The sequence below is a fragment of the Microcaecilia unicolor genome, chromosome 3 (genome assembly GCF_901765095.1).
Source record: "Microcaecilia unicolor chromosome 3, aMicUni1.1, whole genome shotgun sequence".
Taxonomy (NCBI): Eukaryota; Metazoa; Chordata; class Amphibia; order Gymnophiona; family Siphonopidae; genus Microcaecilia; species Microcaecilia unicolor.
The window spans coordinates 17750204-17776485 of NC_044033.1; positions in this window are offsets into that span (position 1 = coordinate 17750204).

Below are 26282 nucleotides of genomic sequence, written 5' to 3' on the forward strand. Positions count from 1 at the left end.
GAATCGGAGGTAGGGTATTATTATGGATTAAGAACTGGTTGAAAGATAGGAAGCAGAGAGTAGGATTGCGTGGCCAGTATTCTCAGTGGAGGAGGGTAGTTAGTGGGGTCCCGCAGGGGTCTGTGCTGGGTCCGTTGCTTTTTAATGTATTTATAAATGACCTAGAGATGGGAATAACTAGTGAGGTAATTAAATTCGCCGATGACACAAAATTATTCAGGGTCGTCAAGTCGCAGGAGGAATGTGAACGATTACAGGAGGACCTTGCGAGACTGGGAGATTGGGCGTGCAAGTGGCAGATGAAGTTCAATGTTGACAAGTGCAAAGTGATGCATGTGGGTAAGAGGAACCCGAATTATAGCTACGTCTTGCAAGGTTCCGCGTTAGGAGTTACGGATCAAGAAAGGGATCTGGGTGTCGTCGTCGATGATACGCTGAAACCTTCTGCTCAGTGTGCTGCTGCGGCTAGGAAAGCGAATAGAATGTTGGGTGTTATTAGGAAGGGTATGGAGTCCAGGTGTGCGGATGTTATAATGCCGTTGTATCGCTCCATGGTGCGACCGCACCTGGAGTATTGTGTTCAGTACTGGTCTCCGTATCTCAAAAAAGATATAGTACAATTGGAAAAGGTACAGCGAAGGGCGACGAAAATGATAGTGGGGATGGGACGACTTTCCTATGAAGAGAGGCTGAGAAGGCTAGGGCTTTTTAGCTTGGAGAAGAGACGGCTGAGGGGAGATATGATAGAAGTGTATAAAATAATGAGTGGAATGGATCGGGTGGATGTGAAGCGACTGTTCACGCTATCCAAAAATACTAGGACTAGAGGGCATGAGTTGAAGCTACAGTGTGGTAAATTTAAAACGAATCGGAGAAAATTTTCTTCACCCAACGTGTAATTAGACTCTGGAATTCGTTGCCGGAGAACGTGGTACGGGCGGTTAGCTTGACGGAGTTTAAAAAGGGGTTAGATAGATTCCTAAAGGACAAGTCCATAGACCGCTATTAAATGGACTTGGAAAAATTCCGCATTTTTAGGTATAACTTGTCTGGAATGTTTTTACGTTTGGGGAGCGTGCCAGGTGCCCTTGACCTGGATTGGCCACTGTCGGTGACAGGATGCTGGGCTAGATGGACCTTTGGTCTTTCCCAGTATGGCACTACTTATGTACTTATGGGTTCCGATTCATTTAGCTGGGGAGTGGCCATTCTGTGTAGTTTGATTATTACCCGAATCAGGACTGATACCTACTCCACCCTGTCTTCCTGGTCTTGGTTGATGTTGGATGTTGAAATCTATTGGGCATAGTTTATATACCATAGGACATAGCAAGCCAATTAGGTTTTTGGGATAGCCATAATAAATATACATGGTATAAATTTATATGTACCACCTCCATACTGTATAAATCTATCTTATGCATATTTATTGAAGGTATCCTGAAAACCAACTGACTAGGTTTGTTCTGAAGACTGAGTTGAGAACTCCTACCTAATGGGATTCTTTCCCAGAGCATTTAAGAGGGGAGTACAATATACTTCGCTTTAGGAAGCTGTTAGTATAAAGCTGGGATTTTCCTAGGTTTTATTTTATTTCTGCTTTTGTTTATTTGCTACACTTGTGTGTAGTTCATTTTTAATAAATGTAGTGTTTATTTATAATTATGCATTTTTTTTTTATAACTGTATTGATCAATTATATCAGGGTTGCTCAATGTTGGTCCCCGAGGGCAGCAACTCAGTCGGGTTTCAGAATTTCCACAAGGAATATCCTTATTTTATCGTCCTCGCTTTAATATTCCCTTATCTCTTGTTTGTCCTGTTTGTCTGTCCTAATTAGATTGCAAGCTCTGTCGAGCAGGGACTGTCTCTTCATGTTCAAGTGTACAGCGCTGTGTATGTCTAGTAGTGCTATAGAAATGATAAGTAGTAGTAGTAGTAATAGTATGAAATCTATTTGCATACAATGGAGGCAGTAAATAGATCTCATGCATATTCATTTGGGAAATCTTGAAAACTCGACTGGGTTGCGGCCCTTGAGGACCAACACTGAGCACTGTGGGGAAATAAATAAATAAAAATGTATATGTATTTTGAACAGCGTCGAACGTAAACTCCTCAAATAAACAGAGACACTATTACTCACTGCCAAGTTCAGAAGTACAAAGGACAAAATGGCTAGTGATTGTAGCTCCCTCACCTGAGCCCGAACGCCACTTTTTTTCCCTTTCATTTTGAGTCCATTATCAAGGCCCTGTCATTTCATATCTGCAATGTTAATGTCCGTTTCCTTTAACTTTTGAAGCAGCACATTTGTCATCCCAGCTCCTGTAATGTCATCTGTAAGAATGAATTCCAGGAAAGGTGCTCTGACAGTTACTACAGAAGTTTCATTTTGAAAGGTTTTTCCGCTGTTACAAAACACCCCATTAAAGTCATCAGTTCGGTTTGACTAATGTCAGAGGTGCAGTGCAGAATGATGGAGTCATATTTTACAGATTTCAGGTTTCCTAAATCTTCTTTTTTCATTTGTGTGGCCAGTAATTCACTTCAAATTATTTTTGCAAGGTAGGTAGTGTAAGGTTTTTGAAGGTTACCAAATCAAACTCGCCCATTAGCTCCACATTTTTGGGAAAATTACCACTGGCACAAATGACTGCTCTAATTTGCCACACCGAGCCAGGTTCTGAGCACGCTTAGTGATTACAAGTGGAGCAGCACTTTAGAAAAATTGTACAAATCAAAACTGAGACATTCAGGTCAGCATGTGTCAAGTGTTCATAGCATTTGAGATCAGGATCTGTCGGCACAGACTCTGCTCTAAAATACATTACATTATATTTCTGACATATCCCACTAACACCTCACACAGTACTAAGCAGGACACAGTGGTCAAGAATCCAGGACAGTCCCTGGGAACTACATAAACCCAGCATAAAATACCATTAACTTAAAATGCTAAACTCCTCGTAAAATGAATCTCCTAAATAGCCATGTTTTAACCTTCTTTCTAAATGTACGATACTGTTGAGGAAATACACAAAATTTACCAAAATCCTTTCAAAGCCTTGCTGCTTGGAAAGCTTGTGATCTCTCGAAAACAGTTAGTCACTTCTTTCCCTTAGCCAAAGGAAAGGGAAACAACATGGAGAAACGGACATTTATGAACCTCTTACATGTGGTAGAAGCATCCATTTATAGAGCCAAAAAAGTCCAAATTATCACTGAGGCCAAAATGGGCACATAGACATTGAGGGGCATAATCGAACAGTGCCGGCCATCTCCGTGGCCGGCTCCGTAAATGGGCGGAGCCAACCGTATTTTCGAAAAAGATGGCTGGCAGGCTAAATCTCAACATTTAGGTCAAATGTTGAGATCACCGGCTTTAGAGATGGCCGGCTTCGGTTTTCGTCCATAATGAAAACCGGGCCCGGCCATCTCAAACCTGGCGAAATGCAAGGTCGTGGGAGGAGCCAGCATTTGTAGTGCACTGGCCCCCCTCACATGCCAGGACACCAACCGAGCACCCTAGGGGGCACTTCTATAAATTAAAAAAAAACAATAGAAATTGCTCCCAGGTGCATAGCTCCCTTCCCTTGGGTGCTGAGCCCCCCTCCCAAATCCCCCCCCCCAAACCCACTCCCCACAACTGTACACCATTAGCATAGCCCTTATGGGTGAAGGGGGTTACCTACATGTGGGTACAGTGGGTTTTGGGGGGGGGGGAGGTTTGGAAGGCTCCCATTTACCACCACAAGTGGAACAGGTAGGGAGGATGAGCCTGGGTCCACCTGCCTGAAGTGCACTGCACTCACTAAAAACTGCTCCAGGGACTTGCATACTGCTGTCAAGGAGCTGGGTATGACATTTGAGGCTGGCATAGAGGCTGGTAAAAAAATGTGTAAAATGTTTTTTTGGGGGTGGGAAGGGGTTGGTGACCACTGGGGGAGTAAGGGGAGGTGATCCTCGATTCCCTCTGGTGGTCATCTGGTCAATTGGGGCACTTTTTTGAGGCTTGGTCGTAAAAATAAATGGACCAAGTGAAGCCGGCGAAATGGTCATCAGAGCCCGCCATATTTTTTCCATTATCAGGCGAAGCCGGTCATCTCGTAACCACGCCCCTGTCCTGCCTTCTGTACCCTGCTGAAATGCCCCCTTGAAGTTTCGCCGGCTCCGCAACGGAAAGCAGTTGGCGCCGGCCAAAATCGGCTTTCGGTTATACCGATTTGGCCGGGTTCAGGAGATGGCCGGCCATCTCCCGGTTTGTGTCGGAAGATAGCCAGCGATCTCTTTCGAAAATGAGCTGGATTGTGTCCTGAAATGCCAATATACACATACATGTGGTAGAACCTAAGTGGTTGATATTCACAACAATTTACCAGGCCAGAAACAGCCGCTGACAGGTTAAATCGCTTGTCTGGGATTATCTGTTCATTTTCAGCAGCATTTAACCAGTTATTACTGCTGAAAATGAGCTGTTAGTACCTATGTGAAACAGTGGCGTAGCCACAGGTGGGCCTGGGTGGGCCTGGGCCCACCCATTTCTGACTCAGGCCCACCCAACAGTAGCACATGTTTAGCGGTAGCTACTGGGGATCCCAAGCTCTGCCAGCTGAAGACTTCCCCCTGATGCTAATGCAAATGCTACTCTTCACGATACCAGCATCTGCGCATTCTCAGTTTTCAGCGCATGCCTGCTGCAGACTGCCAAGGTGGAAAGAAGCATTTTCACGCCAGCTGAGAATTGTTTTGGTGGTGGGGGAAGGGGGATAATACTTGGTGCCCACCCACTTCTTGCCTAGGCCCACCCAAAATCTGTTGTCTGGCTATGCCCCTGTGAAAACAGGCTATTTTGAGGATGTTCTCGGGGCGGAGTCAGCACTTGGCCGGTTAAGTGCCAATATTCAAAACTTAACCAACCAGAGTAACTACGTGGAGGGGCATAATCGAACAAAAACGTCTATCTCCATAGGCGTTTATCTCCAAGAACAGGTCCGTGAAGGGGCGGACCGAACCGTATTTTGGGAAAAAATAGACGTCCATGTTTTATTCGACAATTTGTGAGCTGGGTGTTTTTGTTTTTCAGCGATAATGGAAAATGAAAGCACCCAGCTCAAAAACGAATAAATCCAAGGCATTTGTTCGTGGGAGGGGCCAGGAGTCGTAGTGCACTGGTCCCCCTCACATGTCAGGACACCAACCGGGCACCCTAGGTGGCACTGTTACAAAAAAAAAAAAAAAAGGTAAAAGAGCTCACAGGTGCAAAGCACCCTTCCCTTGTGTGTTGAGCCCCCCAAATCCCCCTCAAAACCCACCACCCACAAGTCTACACCATTACTATAGCCCTAAGGGGTGAAGGTGGGTACAGTGGGTTTGGGGGGGCAGTGTGGAGGGCTCCCATTTACCAGCACAAGTGTAACAGTTGGGGGGGATGGGCCTGGGTCTATCTGCCTGACGTCCACTGCACCCCCTAATAACTGCTCCAGTGATCTGCATACTGCTGCCAGGGAGATGGGTATGACATTTGAGGGTGAACATAAAAAGTTGTGAAACGGCATATTTTTGTGGTGGGAGGGGGTTTGTGACCACTGGGGGAGTCAGGGGAGGTCATCCCCGATTCCCTCCAGTGGTCATCTGGTCATATAGGGCACTTTTTGGGGCCTTATTCGTGGAAAAACAGGGTCCAGGAAAAGTGCCCTAAATTCTCGCTAAAAACGCATATTTTTTTTCCATTATCGGCGAAAGGCGCCTATCTCTGATCGGCCGATAACCACGCCCCAGTTCCGCCTTCACCACGCCTTCGACACGCCCCCATCAACTTTGTCCGCATCCGCGACGGAGTGCAGTTGAAAACGTCCAAATTCGGCTTTCAATTATACCGCTTTATTCGTTTTTGTGAGATAAACGTCTATCTCCCGATTTAGGTCGCAATATAGGCGTTTTTCTTTTTCAATTATAAGCTGGATAGTAACCCATAGCCACTTAGACATGGTCTGGAATAGAATATCCATGAATAACACCGGCGGCGGTTAGCAAAATGATCAACGCCACCAGCTGGATATTTACCCCTAATTATTTATGTTTGACACTTTAGAAACAAAAAGCCCGCTATTCAATCGGCATTGATCAGCATTTTGCTACCGTTGCCGGCGTTAAACCTGGGCTCTGGCATTGAATTTTCTGGTATAGGGAGCTGCCTAAAACACAGCCGGTTAAGTGCGATATTCGGCACTTAGGCTCCCTTTCACTAAGGCGGATAGGCGCCTACGAGAGTCAAATTGGAACTACTGCCCATCTACCAGGTGCCCCAGGCGGTAATTCCATTTTTGACGTGCGTGCAAAACACACGGTAGAAATTGGCGCATACCCGGTGGTAATTGGCAGTGTACGCACACTGATGATTACTGCCCGGTTAATACGTGAGACTTTACTGTGTAGTCAATGGGTGGCGGTAAGGTCTCAGGCCGAAAATGGATGAACGCTGGTTTTAATTTTGCCACACGTCCATTTTTGGCCACAAAAAAAAGCGCCTTTTTTGCAGACGTGCTGAAAAATGGACCTGTGCAGGTCCAAAACATGCGCCTACACCAGTGCAGGCCATTTTTCGCACGCCTTACAAAAAAGGGCCCCTTAACCGGCTATGAAAAAGTGCACGAACCTAAGACTGTATTTTATGTGGTTACCTTAACTGGTTAAGTGCCAACTCCACCCCCAGAAAGCCCCCCAAAAACTTGAATTCTATCTGGACATTTTCAGTAGAACTATCCGCTTAATTGCCGCTGAAATTGCCTAGTTAGTCCCAGACAGGCAATATAAATGGCCTCTCCTGGCCATTTAAATTGTTTTAAATATTGGGCCTAAGCTGTCACAGATCTGATATCCCTAACCAGGTTCACATTCTGGGGAACAGTAACCACTGGCGAACTAAGGGGGTGACCTCCTCTAATCTGTCCATTGCAGGGGCATAGCCAGACTTCGGCGGGAGGGGGGTCCAGAGCCCGAGGTGAGGGGGCACATTTTAGCCCCCCCCCCCCCCCCCCGCCCCCCCCCCCCACCATTGTTGATTCCCCCCGCCATTGCCGACCGCCGCCGCCGCCACCACCAACAACAACTTTGACCCCCCCCCCCCCCACCGCCACCATCACCTACCTTTGCTGGTGGGGGACCCCAACCCCTGCCAGCCGAGGTCCTCTTTTTCCAGCGCAAGGCTTCGCTCTGTTTCTGAGTCTACATGCAGGACGTCAGACTCAGAAACAGAACGAAGCCTTGAGCTGGAAAAAGAGGACCTCGGCTGGTGGGGGTTGAGGTTCCCAGCCAGCAAAGGTAGGCGACGGCGGGTTGGCGGTGGGAGGGGGGGTCGAGAGGGTCATCAGCAGGGGGGTCCAGGGCCCAATCTACGGGGACACAGGCCCCACGTAGCTACGCCACTGGTCCATTGGACCACTACCCAAAATAAGGAACTTTCTGAAATCTAGACGTCCTAGATATCAGGTGTAAATCCTGATGTCAATATTTTTTAGATGTAGATGTTCATTTCCTTTCTGAAATGTGAGACACGCGTTTATTTGTTTTCAGGCCCAGTCTAATCTCACCCAAAACGTGCCTAGACCACAATCCCTTGCCATGTGCACATTTTTTCAGCTTTAGATAAGTACATCCCAGCTGTGTAAAATTGAGGTTTAGGTATTTATGCAATATAAACATCTAAATGCCAGTTTAAAATAATGAGTGGAGTGGAACAGGTGGATGTGAAGCATCTGTTCACACTTTCCAAAAATACTAGGACTAGGGGGCATGCGATGAAACTACAGTGTAGTAAATTTAAAACAAATAGGAGAAAATGTTTCTTCACCCAACACATAATTAAACTCTGGAATTCGTTGCCAGAGAATGTGGTAAAGGGAGTTAGCTTAGCGGAGTTTAAAAAAAGGTTTGGATGGCTTCCTAAAGGAAAAGTCCATAGACTGTTATTTATTTATTTATTTATTTATTTATTGCATTTGTATCCCACATTTTCCCATATTTCCCATATTTCTGGAATAAGCAGTATAAAATGTTTTGTACATTTTTGGGATCTTGCCGGGTATTTGTGACCTGGATTGGCCACTGTTGGAAACAGGATGCTGGGCTCGATGGACCTTTGGTCTTTCCCAGTATGGCAATACTTATTTACTTATGTACTTCCTTTTCCCCTTTCCTACTGAGCTCTGTGAAAATCACCTCCAGGTGTGCTGGTTTTACATTAAGGATGTGGGCAGCCCTCCACAGGTACAACACCTGAACACAAACTCCAAAACAGAGAATGGGGATTACATACATTTTTTTTCCATTTGAATGAAAGTCCGGGCAGACCTCTACGGTCTATGCCCTAAAAACGGCAAGGATAAATCAAGATCAGGTACCCATATGATGTATCACTTCCTACCACATGTAATGAGTTTATCTTGTTGTGCAGACTGGATGGACAGTACAAGTCTTTATCTGCCATCATCTACTCATGTTACTATGAAAGAATAAACACACATTTCTTGTTCCTCACTTTTAAAACATAGAATTACGCCGTGTATGTGTGGGGGTGCGCATACATGTTCTGTGCACACGTAACTGCATTGCATGTTGGCTACACATCGGTGGTGTGGTTAAAAAAAAGAAAGTCCTCAGGTTTTCCTCTCTCGGTTTCAGTGGCTACAAGGTGATGGCAATTTGCGGCATCCTGTGGATATGCGGCAGGTTGCCGAGGCAACCCGTATCGTATCCACGACACCATTCCAGATTGCCTGCACATTACAATGAGTAGCACAGAGTGCCTAATGAGATAGGATTGAGATTTATAACCTACTGACAAGGAAAGGACCTGCAACAGTATCTGCTGTGAGCCTGCTGTCTGGGCTCTTTGTCTGTTCCCTTGATCGCTTTGAACAGATTCAATTTGTTAATAATACACTAAAGAATTGCTCTCATTAATGGTGGTTTGCACTTTTGCTTCTCCAGGTACGATCAAGGACGAAAAATAAAGAGAAAAGGGGTAATAGTTTTTGATTACTGGGAAAATAAATTTCCACTTAGTTTACTTCCACTGACTTTCTACATATGGGACTAAATTTTAGACATGGTGCCTAACAAAATCAGCGGCAAAGCCCCTCCATCAGCGCTATTCTAAACTGCGCTTAAAGTTAGGCACGGTTTATAGAATAGTGCTTATGCCTGGGAACTGCAACTACGTTTAGGTGGGCATATTACACCAATGGAAACACGATGCAAATGCTAACACTTAGATTAGTCGGGGATCCCACCTTATTCTATTATTGTGAGTGTAACTGAAAGTACATAAGAACATAAGTATTGCAAAACTGGGACAGACCGAAGGTCCATCAAGCCCAGCATCCTGTTTTCATCAGTGGCCAATCCAAGTCACAAGTACCGGTAAGATCCCAAAAAAGTACAACACATAGCCTTTATATTTACTTATGCAATGCGATAAGCAAAAGTATATAAAGACAGTTATTCGAGCATTGGTAGGTCGGGGGCAGAATCTGTGATTAGAAACTCACACGGGCAGAGTTTCACCGCGGGAGTGAAGTGAAACCAGCCGTTGTGATTATATTTACTACTACTACTACTTAACATTTCTAAAGCGCTACCAGGGTTACGCAGCGCTGTACAATTTAACACAGAGGACAGTCCCTGCTCAAAGGAGCTTACAATCTAAAGGACAAAAAGTGCAGTCAATCAAATTGGGGCAGTCTAGATTTCCTGAATAGAAGTATAATGGTTAGGTGCCGAAGGTGACATTGAAGAGGTGGGCTTTGAGCAAGGATTTGAAGATGGGCAGGGAGAGGGCTTGGCGTATGGGCTCAGGGAGTTTATTCCAAGCATAGGGTGCGGCGAGGCAGAAAGGGCGGAGCCTGGAGTTAGCGGTGGTGGAGAAGGGTACTGAGAGGAGGGATTTGTCCTGAGAGCGGAGGTTTCGGGTAGGAGCGTAAGGGGAGATGAGGGTATATTTATTTATTTATTTATTGCATTTCTATCCCACATTTTCCCACCTCTTTGCAGGCTCAATGTGGCTTACAATACATCATGAATAGTGGAAATATATTAGAAAATAGACATTTAGTGTTACAGAAGGCTCTTGGGCAACATGATAATGATAAAACATGATAGTAGTAAACAGGGCTTTTTTTTGAGGGGGTACTTGGGGGTACTGAGTACCGGCACCTTTTCCTTTGTCTGCTAAAATTGACCCATGGTCCTCATATTTTAACGAAAGAGCTCAGGCTCTACACACCAATTCTGCCTTGTCATAGATTCTGTGACTGTTTGCAGGGGGGGCTGGCTATTGTGGGGTGGGTCCCTCAATGATCATCCCACCCCTGAAGGGTGCCCTGGCATTTGAGTACCGGCACCTTTTTCGCTAGAAAACACGCGCTGGTAGTATAACAAGCAGATATAGTAGGGCAGTTCTTTTTTTTTTTTTTTTTTTAATGTTTTTATTAATAAGAGTAACAGACTTCCATCTTACAACCATTTTTCCGCTCAAAGGCACACTGCCAGCGTAGAGCGTACATCAACTAGATTTCCAAGTACCTTACCAAAACTATACATAACATATGTAGTACAGAGTATTTAACATTGAACGTGAACTCCTAAGCACCTATCAGCCATCTAACAATCCTTAATACCCCAGACCTATCTGGGCTATGTCCCCATGACTGGTGCGATACGTTACCCTCTTCATGTGCTTCTATCCATACACATCCATTCGTTCATGTCCGTTCTCTTAATTTTCTCATTATTATCCCCCCTCCCTTCCCCCCTGTCCCTCCTCCCCTATCCCCTTCCTATTTGTGTGACTGCAGGCCCTTTGTGGCGCTCTCCCTGTGCCCCCCTCGTCACTTATGTCTCCCTGTTGGGAAGCTGTGTTAAGCACTGATAACTCCTTTGCCATAGGTGTCGGCTTGGTGGCGGTCTGCTCCATTCATATTCAAACTGACCTCCCCCCTCCCATCCCGCCATCTGTTTCATACTTGTGTACCACTTATTCAGAGGGGGAGGATTCTTGTCTCTCCAGTGTTGTAATATAACCTTTTTAGCCAGCACCAGTGCTAGGAGAACAAACCTAGAATGGAACAAGTTTAACCCTTGTGTGCGCAAGTCCGTCTCTGAGCCCATTAGTAAGATCCTGTAGCTCCATTCTATGGGCTGCTCTATCACTTCTTCCAAGTGCTTCAGCACTCCTTTCCAAAAACCCTGTAATTGCCCACATTCCACAAAGTGGTGTGCTAAGGTACCCTTTTGGTTCACACACTTTTCGCAGTCTTCAGAGTCCCACAATCTCATTGTTTTGCCCCTGCTCCTCGTAATATATGCCTGATGTAGTATTTTAAATTGGGTTTCATGACAGCTCACATTGGGCGTTATTTTGTAGGCTAGCTCGAAGCAGTTCTGTAACTCTTTGTTCGAGACTTCCAAGTCTACCGTTTTACTCCACTGTCCTGCCAATGTATCAACCATTACTGCTGGCCTCCAAGTTTTCCCCAAGTAATACCAATGTGAGAGTTTGTTGCACCCCGGCGGTACTTGTTTAAACACCACATCTAGTGCCGTAAATGTTGGAAGCTTATCTGCTTTGCCTCGCAGCGTGAATACATAATGTCTAATTTGTAAATATGAGAAAAACAACTTCTGTGGGATGTGCCAACGTTCCTGACATTCTGCAAAGGAGAGAATCTGGGCTCCCCCCTCCCCCACTACTTGCCCTACATACCTACATCCTCTCTTTACCCATTCCTTAATATGTGTAGGTCCTACGCCTGCTGGGAATCCCGGATTGTCCTGTAGTTCTAAGAATGGCGATGGCCCCTCTGTAGCTCCTATCCTATGGCGCCACCACTCCCATGCCATCTTTAGCGGTCTCGTAAGAGGTGTAAGCTTAACCTGTGTGCTCCTAACCTGCAAGCCATTAAGCACTGAGCAATGCTGGTTGGCGTTCTGCCACACTTCTGGCGGTGCAAAGACATAATGTCCCGAGTGCAGCTCGTGTATCCACCTCAGGAGCGCCGCTACATTATAAAGCCGGAGATCTGGCAAATTAGCTCCCCCTTCATTTCTTGCCCTCGTTAATTTATTATATCTTATCCTAGCTCTTTTGCCTCCCCAAATGAAAGATAAAATTGCTCCCCTGTATACCCCCTCATCCTTACTATGTACCCACAAAGGCACCATTTGCAGGGCATATAAAATCTTTGGGAATAGCACCATTTTTACCAGTGCGATCCTGCCCATGAGTGACACTGGTAGATCTTTCCACTGCCCACATAAGCGCTTAATTGCTTCTAACTTATCTCTAACATTTTTCTGGTATATGATCTTAAAATCTAAGTGTAAATACACGCCCAAATACTTCATAGGACCCCGCGTCCAAGTTAGGGGGAAATCTGGACAGTTCTTACTTATACTGTTACTAGACAACGCCATTGCTTCTGATTTCTCAAAGTTAATTCTTAACCCTGAAAAAGTGCCAAATTGCTGGATAAGATTAATTAGAATAGGGATCCCCTTATTGGCCTCCCCCAGAAAGATCAACATATCATCAGCAAAGAGGTTAATTTTGTATTCTGCCTGCCCTCTTTGAATTCCCTGGAGCTCCCGTGTCTGCCTGATTTTACTCGCTAAGGGCTCCAATGCCAAGACAAATAGCATAGGCGACAGTGGGCAGCCTTGTCGTGTACCTCTCTGCAACACAAATGAGGAGGATAGTTCGTTATTTACCATTATTTGTGCCGTGGGGTTCCTGTATAGAGCCCTTACTCCCTGCAAGAACTCCCCATGTATTCCAAATTGCGGCAGCACCCAAAAAAGGTAGTCCCATAAAATCTTGTCAAACGCTTTTTCTGCGTCTAGACTGGCGATGACTTTATCTCCCGATTGATTCCCCTCTGCCTGAATGACACTTAAAGCTCTTAATATATTAGTAGAGGCGTATCTTCCCGGTACGAAGCCAGACTGGTCTGGATGCACCAGAGATGGCAAAACCTTACCTAATCTTGCAGCCATAATACTAGCAAATAGTTTTATATCTTGATTCAACAGGGATATAGGCCTGTATGAGCCCAATAATTCTTTATCGCGTCCCGGCTTAGGAAGTACTATTATAGAGGCATGCGTTAAATCTCCCACAAATTGTCCTTCCTGACACAGCGTATCACACAATTCACTAAAAGGCCCTGCCAACTGTCCTCCCAGGATCTTATAAAATTCGGGTCCTAGCCCGTCTGGCCCCGGGGCCTTTGCTAATTTAAGCTTTTTTACTGCTTCTTGAATTTCAGGTCCTGTGATGCCCATGTTCAAAGTTACTCTCTGCTCCTGCGTCAGGGAAGGTAAATCAAGATTCCGAAAAAATTCCTCCCGCTGTTTCCTATCACTGCTTCCCCTATCATAAAGAGATTTGTAAAAATCTACAAACGCTTCTTTTATCTCCTCCACCTTACTGACTACTTGCCCCTTTGTAGTTTTAATGCGGCTTACCAATTGTTTTGCCGCTCTGTTTCGAACTAGGTTAGCCAGTAGGCTACCTGTCTTGTTGCCCCACCTATGGAGTTTGTATTTATATACTAGGATGTCCCTTGCCGCTCTTTGATTCAAGATGCTATTAATTTGACATTTTAGCTCTCTAAAGACTACCTGCTGCTTTGCATCGCCCCTCATCACTTTAATCCGAACGGCCTGCAGCATCCTCAATTTCTCTAGTAGTTCCTCATCGCTCTTTTTCCTGGTTCTCGCCGTGTATTCTATGATCTTACCCCTCATCACGGCTTTTCCTGCTTCCCACAGTGTTATTGGGCTAGCAACTGAGGATACGTTGTCTATTATATATTGCTTCCATTCTTGTTGAAGGAATTCACGAAATTCCCTTTCTTGATATAAAGTGGGGTTCATTCTCCAACTGACTTTTTTCCCTCCCCCATTGATATTACAGTCTACCCAAACCATACTGTGATCCGATACTACCTCCGCCTCAATTTCTGCTGCCCGACTCCGGGCAAAGAGTGGCTGCACTACCAGTATATAGTCCAGTCTCGCCCTACATTTGTGCACGTGTGAGTAAAAAGTATAATCTTTCTCATCGGGGTGCAAGACTCTCCAAATGTCTACTAACCCTAGATCCTGTTGGAGTAAATTTATACCCCTAACCCCCTGCCCCTTGGGTCGTGGCTTGGGTGGATTACAATCAATTAACGGGTCTGCTGTTATGTTAAAGTCTCCCCCTACGAACATTTTGTATTCCTTCAGTGGGGCCAGGGCCGCTAGCAGTTGCAGATAAAACTTGTGCGAGTAAATGTTGGGCGCATAAACCGAGCATAACAGCGTCTTCTCCCCCTGTAAGGTCCCTACCCAGATTACAAATCTACCCTCTGGATCTTGGATCACCCTATGACAGGTGCTGTCGATCCCTTTTCGCATAAGTATCGCCACACCTCTCCGCCTGCTGTTAAAAGAGGCAAAGACGAGTTCGCCTACCCAGCCCTGCTTCAGTTTGATATGCTCTGATGACGACAAATGTGTCTCCTGCAGTAGCAACACATCCACCTTCATTTGTTTACTATAGTGCAAGATCTTTTTCCGTTTTATGGGAGAGTGTATACCGTCTACATTAAGGGTTGCTACCCGCAAACTACCCATTTTCCCACGCCTGAGCCATGCTTGTATGACAATACATTGCTTTATTTTTTTCCCAGGGTAGCATCCCAGCAGTGCCACCCCAGAACCTTAATGACCCTTGCTTCCTCCCTTGCCTTTGTCTGTATCCTCGTTTAAGGTGCAGTTTCTCATTCTGCAGCCACATGAACTCCTTAAGCTTTATATGCTTCTTGTTTCTCATCTGAGCTTTCCCTCCCCCCCTCTGACTCACCCACCCCTCCCCCCTCCCCTCCTGCCCTCTCCTCCTTCCCTCCTGTACCCCATGCGCATTGCCATCCATTCTTTCTATCTTCCCAGCACTCCCCCATGCACATCTCCGTGACTGCCAAGCTCCTCCCCTCCCTTCTTCCACCCTGTCCTCCTTGATTGAGGTATCTCCCCCCTCAACCATCCCCATGTTACTGAATTGCTCCCTCCCCTCCCCCCAGCTCCCCCCAGATACAACGTGAAACTGAAAGGAAATATTACTTTCGCTTAAACACAGATTAACTCAATCACAAAGTCAGATACCTCCCCCTTCAACCCTTAACAGTGTTACTCCCAAATGTTTCCCAACCTTTAAACTGAAAGAAAAACATTAGATGCTGTGAACTGTACTTTATTACCACTCATCTTCCCTGGCGCTCTTGCAAAGTCTCTCTCATACTGGGGCATCCAGATTCTGTCAGAGCTGCACATGCTGCGTGAAATGCTTTATAGCAGTTCCTTCTGTGCGATCCGTCATCTCATTTAAGCCTGGAGGCTCGCCCCTGTTGCTGCCTTGCTTGGCTCTGCCTGTTATATATGTAACGTCCTCTCCACTCTTTAAGAAAGAGAGTTACACAGTTTTCAATCTTGTAAATGGCTTCGGTGTTGCCTGCCACAAAAGTCTGGATGCTACACAGGGGTGGTGTTTCTCAAGGCTATGTACTCACTGTTCTTATCTCGTTAGTCGACAGTATATTCTTTTTTGTCCTTTTCAAGTCTGCTCCCATATAACCTTTTTGCTGTTTTTTATTATTTAACCATCACATTCATTTTTGTTGATTTAGCATTCTTGTCCAGTTCGCCTTCCGTCCTGCCCCCACTCCGCCGCTCGAATCCAGCTCTCTCTATAGCTTACCCAGAAAAGCCTGCAGTTCTTCCACCTTTGTGAGGGTGAATGATTGATTTTGATGAGTGATTCGTACTTTGGCTGGGTACTGTAGTGCAAATTTAATTTTTTTCTCAAACAGCTGGGTGCAAAACGGCGTTAACAATCTCCGTTGCTCCATAACTCGGAAGGAGAAGTCTTGAAACATCAGTATTCGCTTTCCATTGTATTCCACGTTTCTCTGCTTCTTGTATTGATCTAGTATTTTTGCTTTAACAGCATAGTTCATATAGCGTGCAATAACCACTCTTGGCTTTACAGCCTGCTCTCTGCGCTGCCCAATACGATGAATTCTTTCCACTTGTCCCTGGCCTAGGTCTGGTGCCAGCCCCAGTTGCCGGGGAATCTCCCGCTCTGCTAGATCTTTCAGCTCTGCTTCATTGAGTGATTCAGGGAAGCCCACGAACCGGATGTTATTTCGTCGTCCTCTATTTTCCTGATCCTCCACCCTCTCAGTTAAAGTGCGAACTTGTGCCTCCAAGTCCCCGATGCGTCCAGCCGCTTCTGCCATCTGGTCTTCTTGCGAAGATATTCTTTCCTCAGCCTGTTGTAGGCGGACCGCGTGGCTCGCTATACATTCTTTTATGTCGTCCATGCCCGCATTCAGCTTAGCAAGTTTATCGTCTAACAACTGGGACATGTTTTTTATGGATACTTGCACCAAATCCTCTGATACCGGCGAGACGTTTGAGTTGCGGAGCTGTGCAGATGGCGATGCATTCAATGCCTGCGACGCCATTTTGCTTTTTGCCACGCTGCTCTTTTCTTTTCCAGATCGCAGCGCTTTTTCTGGCATCCCTGGCTCCTTTACCTGTTAGAGCTTCGCGATTTACTTCTCCACGCTTTCAACTGGTTTGCCGTGCTGTTTGATAGGGGGTAGGTGTTCAATCTGCGCTTTTAATTTGGGGTATGAAGCTGAGGGGAAGGGAGCCGAGCCAGCAGACGTCCGTTCAGCTCTCGTGCATCACGTGACCCCCCAGGGCAGTTCTGAGTATATGTGGAGGAGTTGTGTATATTCGCATTGGTTGATCTTTGTGGTATGCCTTGTTAAAGAGATGGGTCTTCAGTAGTTTACGGAAGTTAGTTAGTTCGTAAATCGTTTTTAAGTTGCGCGGCAGTGCGTTCCATAACTGTGTGCTCAAGTAGGTAAAGTTTGACGCGTGCATTAGTTTGTATTTCAGACCTTTGCAGTTAGGGAAGTGCAGATCAAGGAATGTGCGGGAAGATCTCTTGGCATTCTTGGGTGGTAGGTCTATCAGGTCTGACATGTAGGCTGGTGCATCTCCGTGAATGATTTTGTGAACTAGGGAGCATATTTTGAACGTGATGCGTTCTTTAAGTGGGAGCCAGTGTAGTTTTTCTCGTAGGGGTTTGGCACTTTCATATGACTCCTAGAAATCTTCTACTACTTTTTTTTGTTTTGTTATCCTAGAAATAAGCAGTGGATTTCCCCCATCTTAATAATGGCTTATGGACTTTTCCTTTAGGAAGTTATCCAGACCTTTATTAAACTGCGCTAAGCAAACTGCTTGTACTACATTCTCTGGCAATGAATTCCAGAGTTTAATTGCACGTGGAGTGAAGAAATATTTTCTGCAATTCATTTTAAATTTACTACTTTGTAGCTTCCTTGTGTGCCTCCTGGTCTTAGTATTTTGTTTTTGTTTTTTGTTACATTTGTACCCCGCGCTTTCCCACTCATGGCAGGCTCAATGCGTCTTACATGGGGCAATGGAGGGTTAAGTGACTTGCCCAGAGTCACAAGGAACTGCCTGTACCTGAAGTGGGAATCGAACTCAGTTCCTCAGTTCCCCAGGACCAAAGTCCACCACCCTAACCACTAGGCCACTCCTCCACTCCATTTTCGTCGCCCTTCTCTGTACCTTTTCTAATTCCACTATATCTTTTTTGACATGCAATGACCAGAACTGCACACAATATTCGAGATGCGACTGCACCATGGAGCGATACAAAGGCATTATAACATCCTCATTTTTCTTTTCCATTCCTTTCCTAATAATACATAACGTTCTATTTGCTTTCTTAGTCGCAGCAGCACACTGAGCAGAAGGTTTCAACGATGACACCTAGATCCCTTTCCTGGTCAGTGAGTCTTCCAACGTGGAACTTTGCATTACGTAGCTATAATTCGGGTTCTTCTTTCCCACATGCATCACTTTGTACTTGCTCACATTAAACGTCATCTGCCATTTAGACGCCCAGTCTTCCAATCTCGTAAGGTCCTCTTGTAATTCTTCACAGTCTTCTTGCGATTTAACAACTTTGAATAACTTGTGTCATCAGCAAATTTAGGGGTCCTTTTACAAAGGAGTACTGAAACATGGTTTGCGGTAGTGTAGGCGTGGGTTTTGGGTGTGCGCCAATCCATTTTTCAGTGCGCCTGTAAAAAAGGCCTCTTTTTTTGTCGAAAATGGATGTGCGGCAAAATCAAAATTGCCGCGCGTCCATTTTGGGTCTCAGACCTTACCGCCAGCCATTGGCCTAGCAGTAAAGAATCCGTGCGGTAATGGCCTACGCGCGTCAAATGCCACTTGGCGTGCGTCCAAAAAATAAAAAATATTTTTCGGCCGCTCACCAAAAATGAAATTACAGCAAGAGCCACGTGGTAGTCGTGCGGTAACTCCATTTTGGTGCATTGGGCAAGCGTTGATGCTTACGCAGCTTAGTAAAAGGGGCCCTTAATTACCTCACTAGTTACTCCCCAATCTGCCCATGACCCTCCCTTTTCTGCACTCCCTTTTTTGACTCGCATTTAAAATTTAGATGTGGATCCCACATATAAATTTTCGTGCATACATTTTAATTAATTCTGATTAGCGCCAATAATTGCTTGTTAAAAAGCCAATTATTGGTGCTAATTAGCTTGTTATTCGATTAAATTGGATGTGCACTCAAACTTGCACGCAGAATTTTATAGAATTTGGGGGACACGTTGTCATAGTTGTTTACTTCCTGGTTAGCTGATGAACTCCAGCCTCTTCTCCACCTGAACTTCGATCTGAATTCTCTTGCCTTTTCCCAAGTTGAACTAGTGGCGTTCCAAGGGGGGGGGGGCAGTGGGGGCGATCCGCCCCGGATGCACGCCGCTGGGGGGGTGCCGCGTGCGCCTGTCCTTCGTTCGTTCCATGCTCCCTCTGCCCCGGAACAGGTGTGTTCCGGGGCAGAGGGAGCATGGAATGAACGACGGACAGGCGCGCGCGGCACCCCCCCAGCGGCGTGCACCCGGGCGGGGGGGGGTCACGCTGCATCCGGGGGGCGCTGCATGGGGTGGGGGGGGGAGCGGGTCTCATTGGTGATCCGCCCCAGGTGTCAGCTGAGTTCCAGTCTCTTTCCCAGCTGAATCCCAGTCTCTCCTTTGCTGAACTCTCATCTCTTCTCCACCTGAACACCAGTCTCGTATCTGTTGAACTTCTGCTTTCCATTCATACCTATAAAATGTGAGATTACCAGATGGTGCCTAGTTATGATGAGCCATCTGCACCAACCTTAGAGGTATAGTTATAAACGTGAGTTACCATTAAGATCTGTTGTTTTTAGGGCTGCATTTTGATTACAAATTTTAATTGTGCTTAATTGCGCAGTTATAGGTATTTTATTTATTTCCCACTGCAGCTCCTTGTGACTCTGGGCAAGTCACTTAACCCTTCATTGCCCAAAGTACAAAACAAGTATATATTTGTTGGTTTGTTAGAGGTCAATGCTTGCTTTTCAACGTGGCTAGGTCATAGAGAGACTTAACCTATAGACTGCTTTGAAAATGAGCCCTTTGGTGGCTCATTTTCACTTTAATATGCCCTTATTTCTTGTTTGTCCTGTTTGTCTGTCCTAATTAGATTGTAAGCTCTGTGGAGCAGGGACTGTCTCTTCATGTTCAAGTGTACAGCGCTGCGTATGTCTAGTAGCGCTTTAGAAATGATAAGTAGTAGCAGTAGTAGTAGTCTTTAGGATTCCGGAATCTTGCTATTCTTTGGGTTCCAGAATGTTGCTACTCTTTAGGATTCCACACAGAATCTTGCTACTCTTTGGGATTCCGGAATCGTTCTACTCTTTGTCCTTCTCTTATTTGTCCTGTTTGTCTGTCCTAATTAAATTTTAAGCTCTGTCGAGCAGGGACTGTCTCTTCATGTTCAAGTGTACAGCGCTGCGTACGTCTAGTAGCGCTTTAGAAATTATAAGTAGTAGTAGTAGTAGTATATGAAATGTAAACTGCTTTGACTGTAATCACAGAAAGGTGGTATAGCAAATCCCATTCCATCCCTCTTCCTTTCCCTAAAGAACTGACCCCCAGGTCCTGTCCTTCATTTCTGACATCCATTCTCTCTCTCTCTCTCTCTCTCTCTCTCTCTCTCTCATTGTCCAACACCTCTTCCTCACTCCCTCCCCTCCAACCTCTGTCACAGCTTCCACTATTGGCCCCTGCAGTTCACTCCCCTCCCTCCACATGGGTTTCAGCATCTTCCCCCCTCTGATTCCCCCCACCAGTCTACCTTAAAGGTGATCTTCTGTTGGTCCCTGAAAGTGCTTTCCCTCTGGCCCATCCCACCTCCTCTGACATCACTGCCTGTTTCTGCATGTCAGAGGAGGTAGGATGGGCCACCTCCTCTGACATCACTTCCTGTTTCTGCATGTGCGGGATGGGTTAGAGGGAAAGCTTTGGACTGGGCTGCAGCCAGCATATGTGCAATGCTGCCGCTGGCGAGGATCAACAAAAGATCCCTTTAATGGGGGTGGGGGGGAAGTGATGTTGAATCGCAAATGGAGGTAAGATGTCAGATTGCACTGAGAACAAGGGTTGGGAGTGCAAGAGAGCAGAAGAGACGTTTGGAGGAGACAGAAAATACTGTAATGTGATTAACTTTAATATAGCACTAGTTATTTTACCACTAAGTACATAACCATATAAGCGTTGCCATACTGGGATAGAGCGAAGGTCCATCCAGCCCAGTATCCTGTTTCCAACAGTGGCCACACAAAGGTCAAGAGTACCTTGGCAAGATCCCAAATAAGTAAAATAGATGTTATGCTGCTTATCCCAGGTAGAAGCAGTGGATTTTCCCATGTCCATCTTAATAATGGCTTATAGACTTTTAGGAACTGGTCCAAACCTTTTTTAAACCCTGCAAAGCTAACTGCTTTCACCACATTCTCTGGCAACAAATTCCAGAACCTAGTTACACATTTGGGGGTCCTTTTACTAAGCCGCATAGGCAACTACGCGCGCCCAATGCGCATCAATTTGGAATTACCACCAGGCTACCACGTCGCTCGGGCGGCAATTTCATTTTTTACACGCATCCACTATGCGCACTGGAAAATATATTTTATTTTCCAGCACATGGCGCTAACCGGGTGGTAATCAGCATTGTACGTACATAGATGATTACCCCACGGTTAACGTGTGAAAAAAGGTATTTTTTACAGGCGCACTGAAAAATAGATCTGCGTGCGTCCAAAACGTGTGCCTACACTAGCGCAGGGCTTTTTCAGCGCAGCTTAGTAAAAGGACCCCTGAGTGAAGAAATATTTTATCCGATTTGTTTTTGAATTTACTACTTAGTAGCCACTGTTCCCTCTAAGCTGAGCGGGAGTCCTCCAACCAGCAGGGGGCAGTGCTACAACAGTGTGTTTGCAGTTGCTAGGGATAGGCAGGTTCTCTGAAGTCCTGCAGAGCTTACTTGTCCCTTTCTATTGAAATGTGATAAACAGCACACTCCACTGCAGTGGCGTAGCCAAGGGTGGGCTTGGGTGGGCCCAGGCCCACCCACTTTGGGCTCAGGCCCACCTAGTAGCAGCACACCTATGATGTAGCTGGCAGAGATCTCCAAGCCCCACCAGCCGAAAATTCCCAACAACTGTCTCTCCTGCATACCTTGTAAATAGCAGATCTTTGTCTGCAGCAAGCAGCGACTGATACATACTGCTCGCACCAGCCCCAGAGTCTTCCCTCTGATGCATTCCCATCTATGCGGAAACAGGAAGTTGCATCAGAGGGAAAGCTGTGGGGCCAACATGAGCAGTGTGTATTAGTTGCTGCTTGCGAGGGAGGGAGGGAGGGATGGAGGATGTTTGAGAGACCAAATGGCATGCAGGCGTGAGAGGGAGAAACCAAATCAGTTGTGGGACAAGACGGAGTTCTTCTGCCCACCCATCTTGGGCCCAGGCCCACCCAGAAATTGGGTGTCTGGCTACGCCCCTGCTCCACTGACAGGACTGTAGTTGGAGGACTCCCGCTCAGCTTAGAGGGACCAGTGTTAGTAACGTCATTGCATGTCCTCTAGCCCTTGTATATTTGGAAAGAGTAAACAAGCAATTCAAGTCTACTCATTCCACTCCATTCAATGTTTTATAAACTTCTAAAATATTTATTTATTTGTTGCATTTGTATCCCACATTTTCCCACCTTTTTGCAGGCTCAATGTGGCTTACATAAAACCGTAATGGTGATCGCCATTTACGGAATGAGAAATACAAGGTATAATAACATTTAAAGTAAGTATATAAACAGTTCATAACAGGCGTAAGAGATAAGGGGGCAATGCATAACGTTCAACTAGTGATAAAGTAATTGAGGTAATCAAGTATAAAGAGTTCAATGTTATCTTGTTCTGGTAGAGTTTTGATGTCAGGACATTTATGAAGAACCATTAGGATAAGTCTGTTTGAACAGGTTAGTCTTTAGTAATTTCCGGAAGGCTGTCAAGTCATGCGTTGTTTTTATTGCATTTGGTAGTGCATTCCATAGTTGCGTACTGATGTAGGAGAAGCTAGATGCATATATAGTGATTTATATTTATATCTCCCCTCAGCATTCTCTTCTCCAAGCTGAAGAGTCCTAGCCTCCTTAGCCTGTCCTCAAAGGGAAGTCATCCCATCCCCTTAATCATTTTTGTTGCCTTTCTCTGTACCTTTTCTTACTATGGTATATTTTTTTCATGACCAAAATTGCACACAGTATTCAAGGTATGGTCGTACCATAGAGTGATAAAGGGCATTATAATATTATCAGCTTCGTTCTCCATTCCTTTCCTAATCATTTTTGGATACTACTACTACTATTTAGCATTGCTATAGCGCTACAAGGCGTACGCAGCGCTGCACAAACATAAAAGAAAGACAGTCCCTGCTCAAAGAGCTTACAATCTAATAGACAAAAAAAAAAAAAAGTAATCAAATCAATTAATGTGAACGGGAAGGAAGAGAGGAGGGTAGGTGGAGGCGAGTGGTTACAAGTGGTTACGAGTCAAAAGCAATGTTAAAGAGGTGGGCTTTCAGTCTAGATTTAAAGGTGGCCAAGGATGGGGCAAGACGTAGGGGCTCAGGAAGTTTATTCCAGGCGTAGGGTGCAGCGAGACAGAAGGCGTGAAGTCTGGAGTTGGCAGTAGTGGAGAAGGGAACAGATAAGAAGGATTTATCCATGGAGCGGAGTGCACGGGAAGGGGTGTAGGGAAGGACGAGTGTGGAGAGATACTGGGGAGCAGCAGAGTGAGTACATTTATAGGTTAGTAGAAGAAGTTTGAACAGGATGCGAAAACGGATAGGGAGCCAGTGAAGCGACTTGAGGAGAGGGGTAGTATGAGGAAAGCGACCCTGGCGGAAGACGAGACGGGCAGGGGATAGGCCATTTGATCTTTATCTGCCTTCATTTTTCTGTAATTCTATTTGCTTTCTTTGCACACTGAGCAGAGGATTTCAACATATCATCAATGAAGACACCTAGATCCATTTGCTGGGCAATGACTCTTAATGTGGAACCTTGCGTCATGTAGCTATAGTTTGGCTTCCTGTTCTCTATATGCAGATGGGCGAAGCAAGATTTCCCTTGGATAAATGACGTTGGTTTTGTTCCATTAATCCATGCCTATGTATGGCTCTAAGTCTGAGCTCTATGGTGGATGGGGTAAAGCTGTGAGACTCATCTTTCCAATTGCCTCTGTGGTGTTTTGTGTTGTGTGAGGTATAGTGTTGAAACCAAGAAAAGAACACAGCGAAGGTGACAAGATGGATGACACCAAACAAACTTCTACTGGACTCAGAAAAAAGTTCATGCTTTGAGAACAGTGACGCTCACACTCTCATCAAGAAGCTCAGAAGTTTTCTTTCTCTATTTTCCTAAGGTGTTGTTAGAGAAATCCAGTGTTTGCACAAGACTCTCCTTATGAGAACCAATAGCACTTTGCCATACAGGGACTCCTGAGGCAGGCCTGAACGGCCGAAACACGACTCGTGTCGGGTCCAGTTTTTTAAAAATAAACTCTTGCTGTGAACTTTTTTCTGAGACCAGTAAAAGTTTGTTTGGCGTCATCCATCTTGTCACCTTCGCTGTGTTCTTTTCTTGGTTTCTCCATTGCGGAGGTCCGCTTCTTCTGTGTTTGAGGTATAGTGTTGTCATGTTGAAACTAAATTTCCTTCTTGTACTTCCAAGCTCTTCAATCATTCTTTCAAAGTTTTCAGGGTTGCAGGGTATCACTTTGAGTGATCCTCCAATTGTCCTTTACAAATTCATCAACCTCTCTCACGGGAGACATCTTTGCTGCTGTCAGGGGTCATCCACACAGTATTCACATCAACACAGTCATCGTCATAATCAACCACATGTGGCAATGAATATCAATTGGAGGGACACATTCAACAGTCGGAAAGTCTATCATGGCAAGTTACTTAAATCTCATTGAGGGGTTACTACATGCTTCCATTTCCCAAGCAATAGCAAAACAGCGTCTTCACACAGACACTTCTCACCAACTGAGATGGGTTTTCAAAGAACTAGTGAAGATGAGTAATGGTTCAAATGCTGCCCAGGGCCGCCGAGAGACAAGGCCGGGCCCGGGGCAAGGCTGCGCCGCCCTCTGTCGCTCCCCCCGCTGCTGCAGTCAGCAGTCTCGCCTGCCTGCCTCCACATCTCCGGGCCCCCTGCATTCAAAGTGGCAGTCTCAGATCGCCTCTCTTCGGGCCTTCCCTCCCTGTGTCCCACCCTCGTCTGATGTAACTTCCAGTTTCCGCAAGGGCGGGACACAGGGATGGAAGGCCCAAAGGGAGGCGATCCGTGACTGCCGCTTCAAATGCAGGGGGCCCGGAGCCAAGGAGGCAGGTAGGTGAGACCGGGGACTGCAGCGCCGGTGGCCTGACCCCAGTGCCGGGTCCCCCTTGGAGGCCCGAGCCCGGGGAATTTTGCCCCCCCCCCCCCCCCTCTCAGCGGCCCTGATGCTGCCATTTGTTGATGAATTATGGAGGTGGAGGCATTACTTTTCATTTGACCTTATATAAAGAAGGATCTTACAAGTACACAAGTAATTGCTTAATAAACTAGTATATGTGCACATGTATGTGTGTCATTGCAGATATGCCACATAAATGGTATTTTTTAACTATGAACGTATTTGTGATAGGACATAGTTTGCAGGTGATATCTGGGTGGAACATGGGTGACGAACACATTAACCCACATAACTTATAGAATACTATAATTTATGGGCCTGATATTCAAAGCGATTTAGCCGGCCACTTGATATTTAACCCTTAAGTGGTCGGGTTTACCACAAAACTGGGATCGCATAAAAGTCTGCCATATTTTTATGCGGTAACCCTTGGTCATTTAAGTGAAGAATATCGACTTAAGTGGCTATCCAGCTTATTTTCGAAAGAGGTGCCCATCTTCTGACACAAATCGGGAGATGGGCGTCTTTCCCTCAGGGCTGGCCAAATCGGCATAATCGAAAGCCGATGTTGGCCGCCTTCAACTGCTTTCCGTCGCGGGAATGGCCAAAGTTCAAGGGGGCGTGTCGGCAGTGTACTGAAGGCGGGACGGGGCGTGGTTAAGAGATGGCTGTCCTCGGCCGATAAAGGAAAAAAGAAGGGTGTCCCTGATGAGCATTTCACCGACTTTACTTGGTCCCTTTTTGTTAACGACCAAGCCTTAAAAAGGTGCCCGAACTGACCAGATGACCACCGGAGGGAATCGGGGATCACCTCCCCTTACTCCCCTAGTGGTCACCAACCCCCTCCCATCCAAAAAAATACAAATTAAAAAACATTATTTTGCCAGCCTCACTTGTAATACCCAGCTCCATCACAGCACTATGCAGGTCCCTGGAGCAGTTTTTAGTGGATACTGCAGTGCACTTCAGGCAGGCGGACCCAGGCCCATCCCCCCTACCTGTTACATTTGTGGTGGTAAATGGGAGCCCTCCAAAACCCACCCAAAACCCACTGTACCCACATCTAAGTGCCCCCCGTTACCCTTTAAGGGCTATGGTAGTGTTGTACAGTTGTGGGGAGTGGGTTTGGGGGGGGGGGGTTTGAGGGCTCAGCACACAAGATAAGGGAGCTATGCACCTGGGAGCAATTTGTGAAGTCCACTGCAGTGTCCCCTAGGGTGCCCGGTTGGTGTCCTGGCATGTGAGGGTGACCAGTGCACTACAAATGCTGGCTCCTC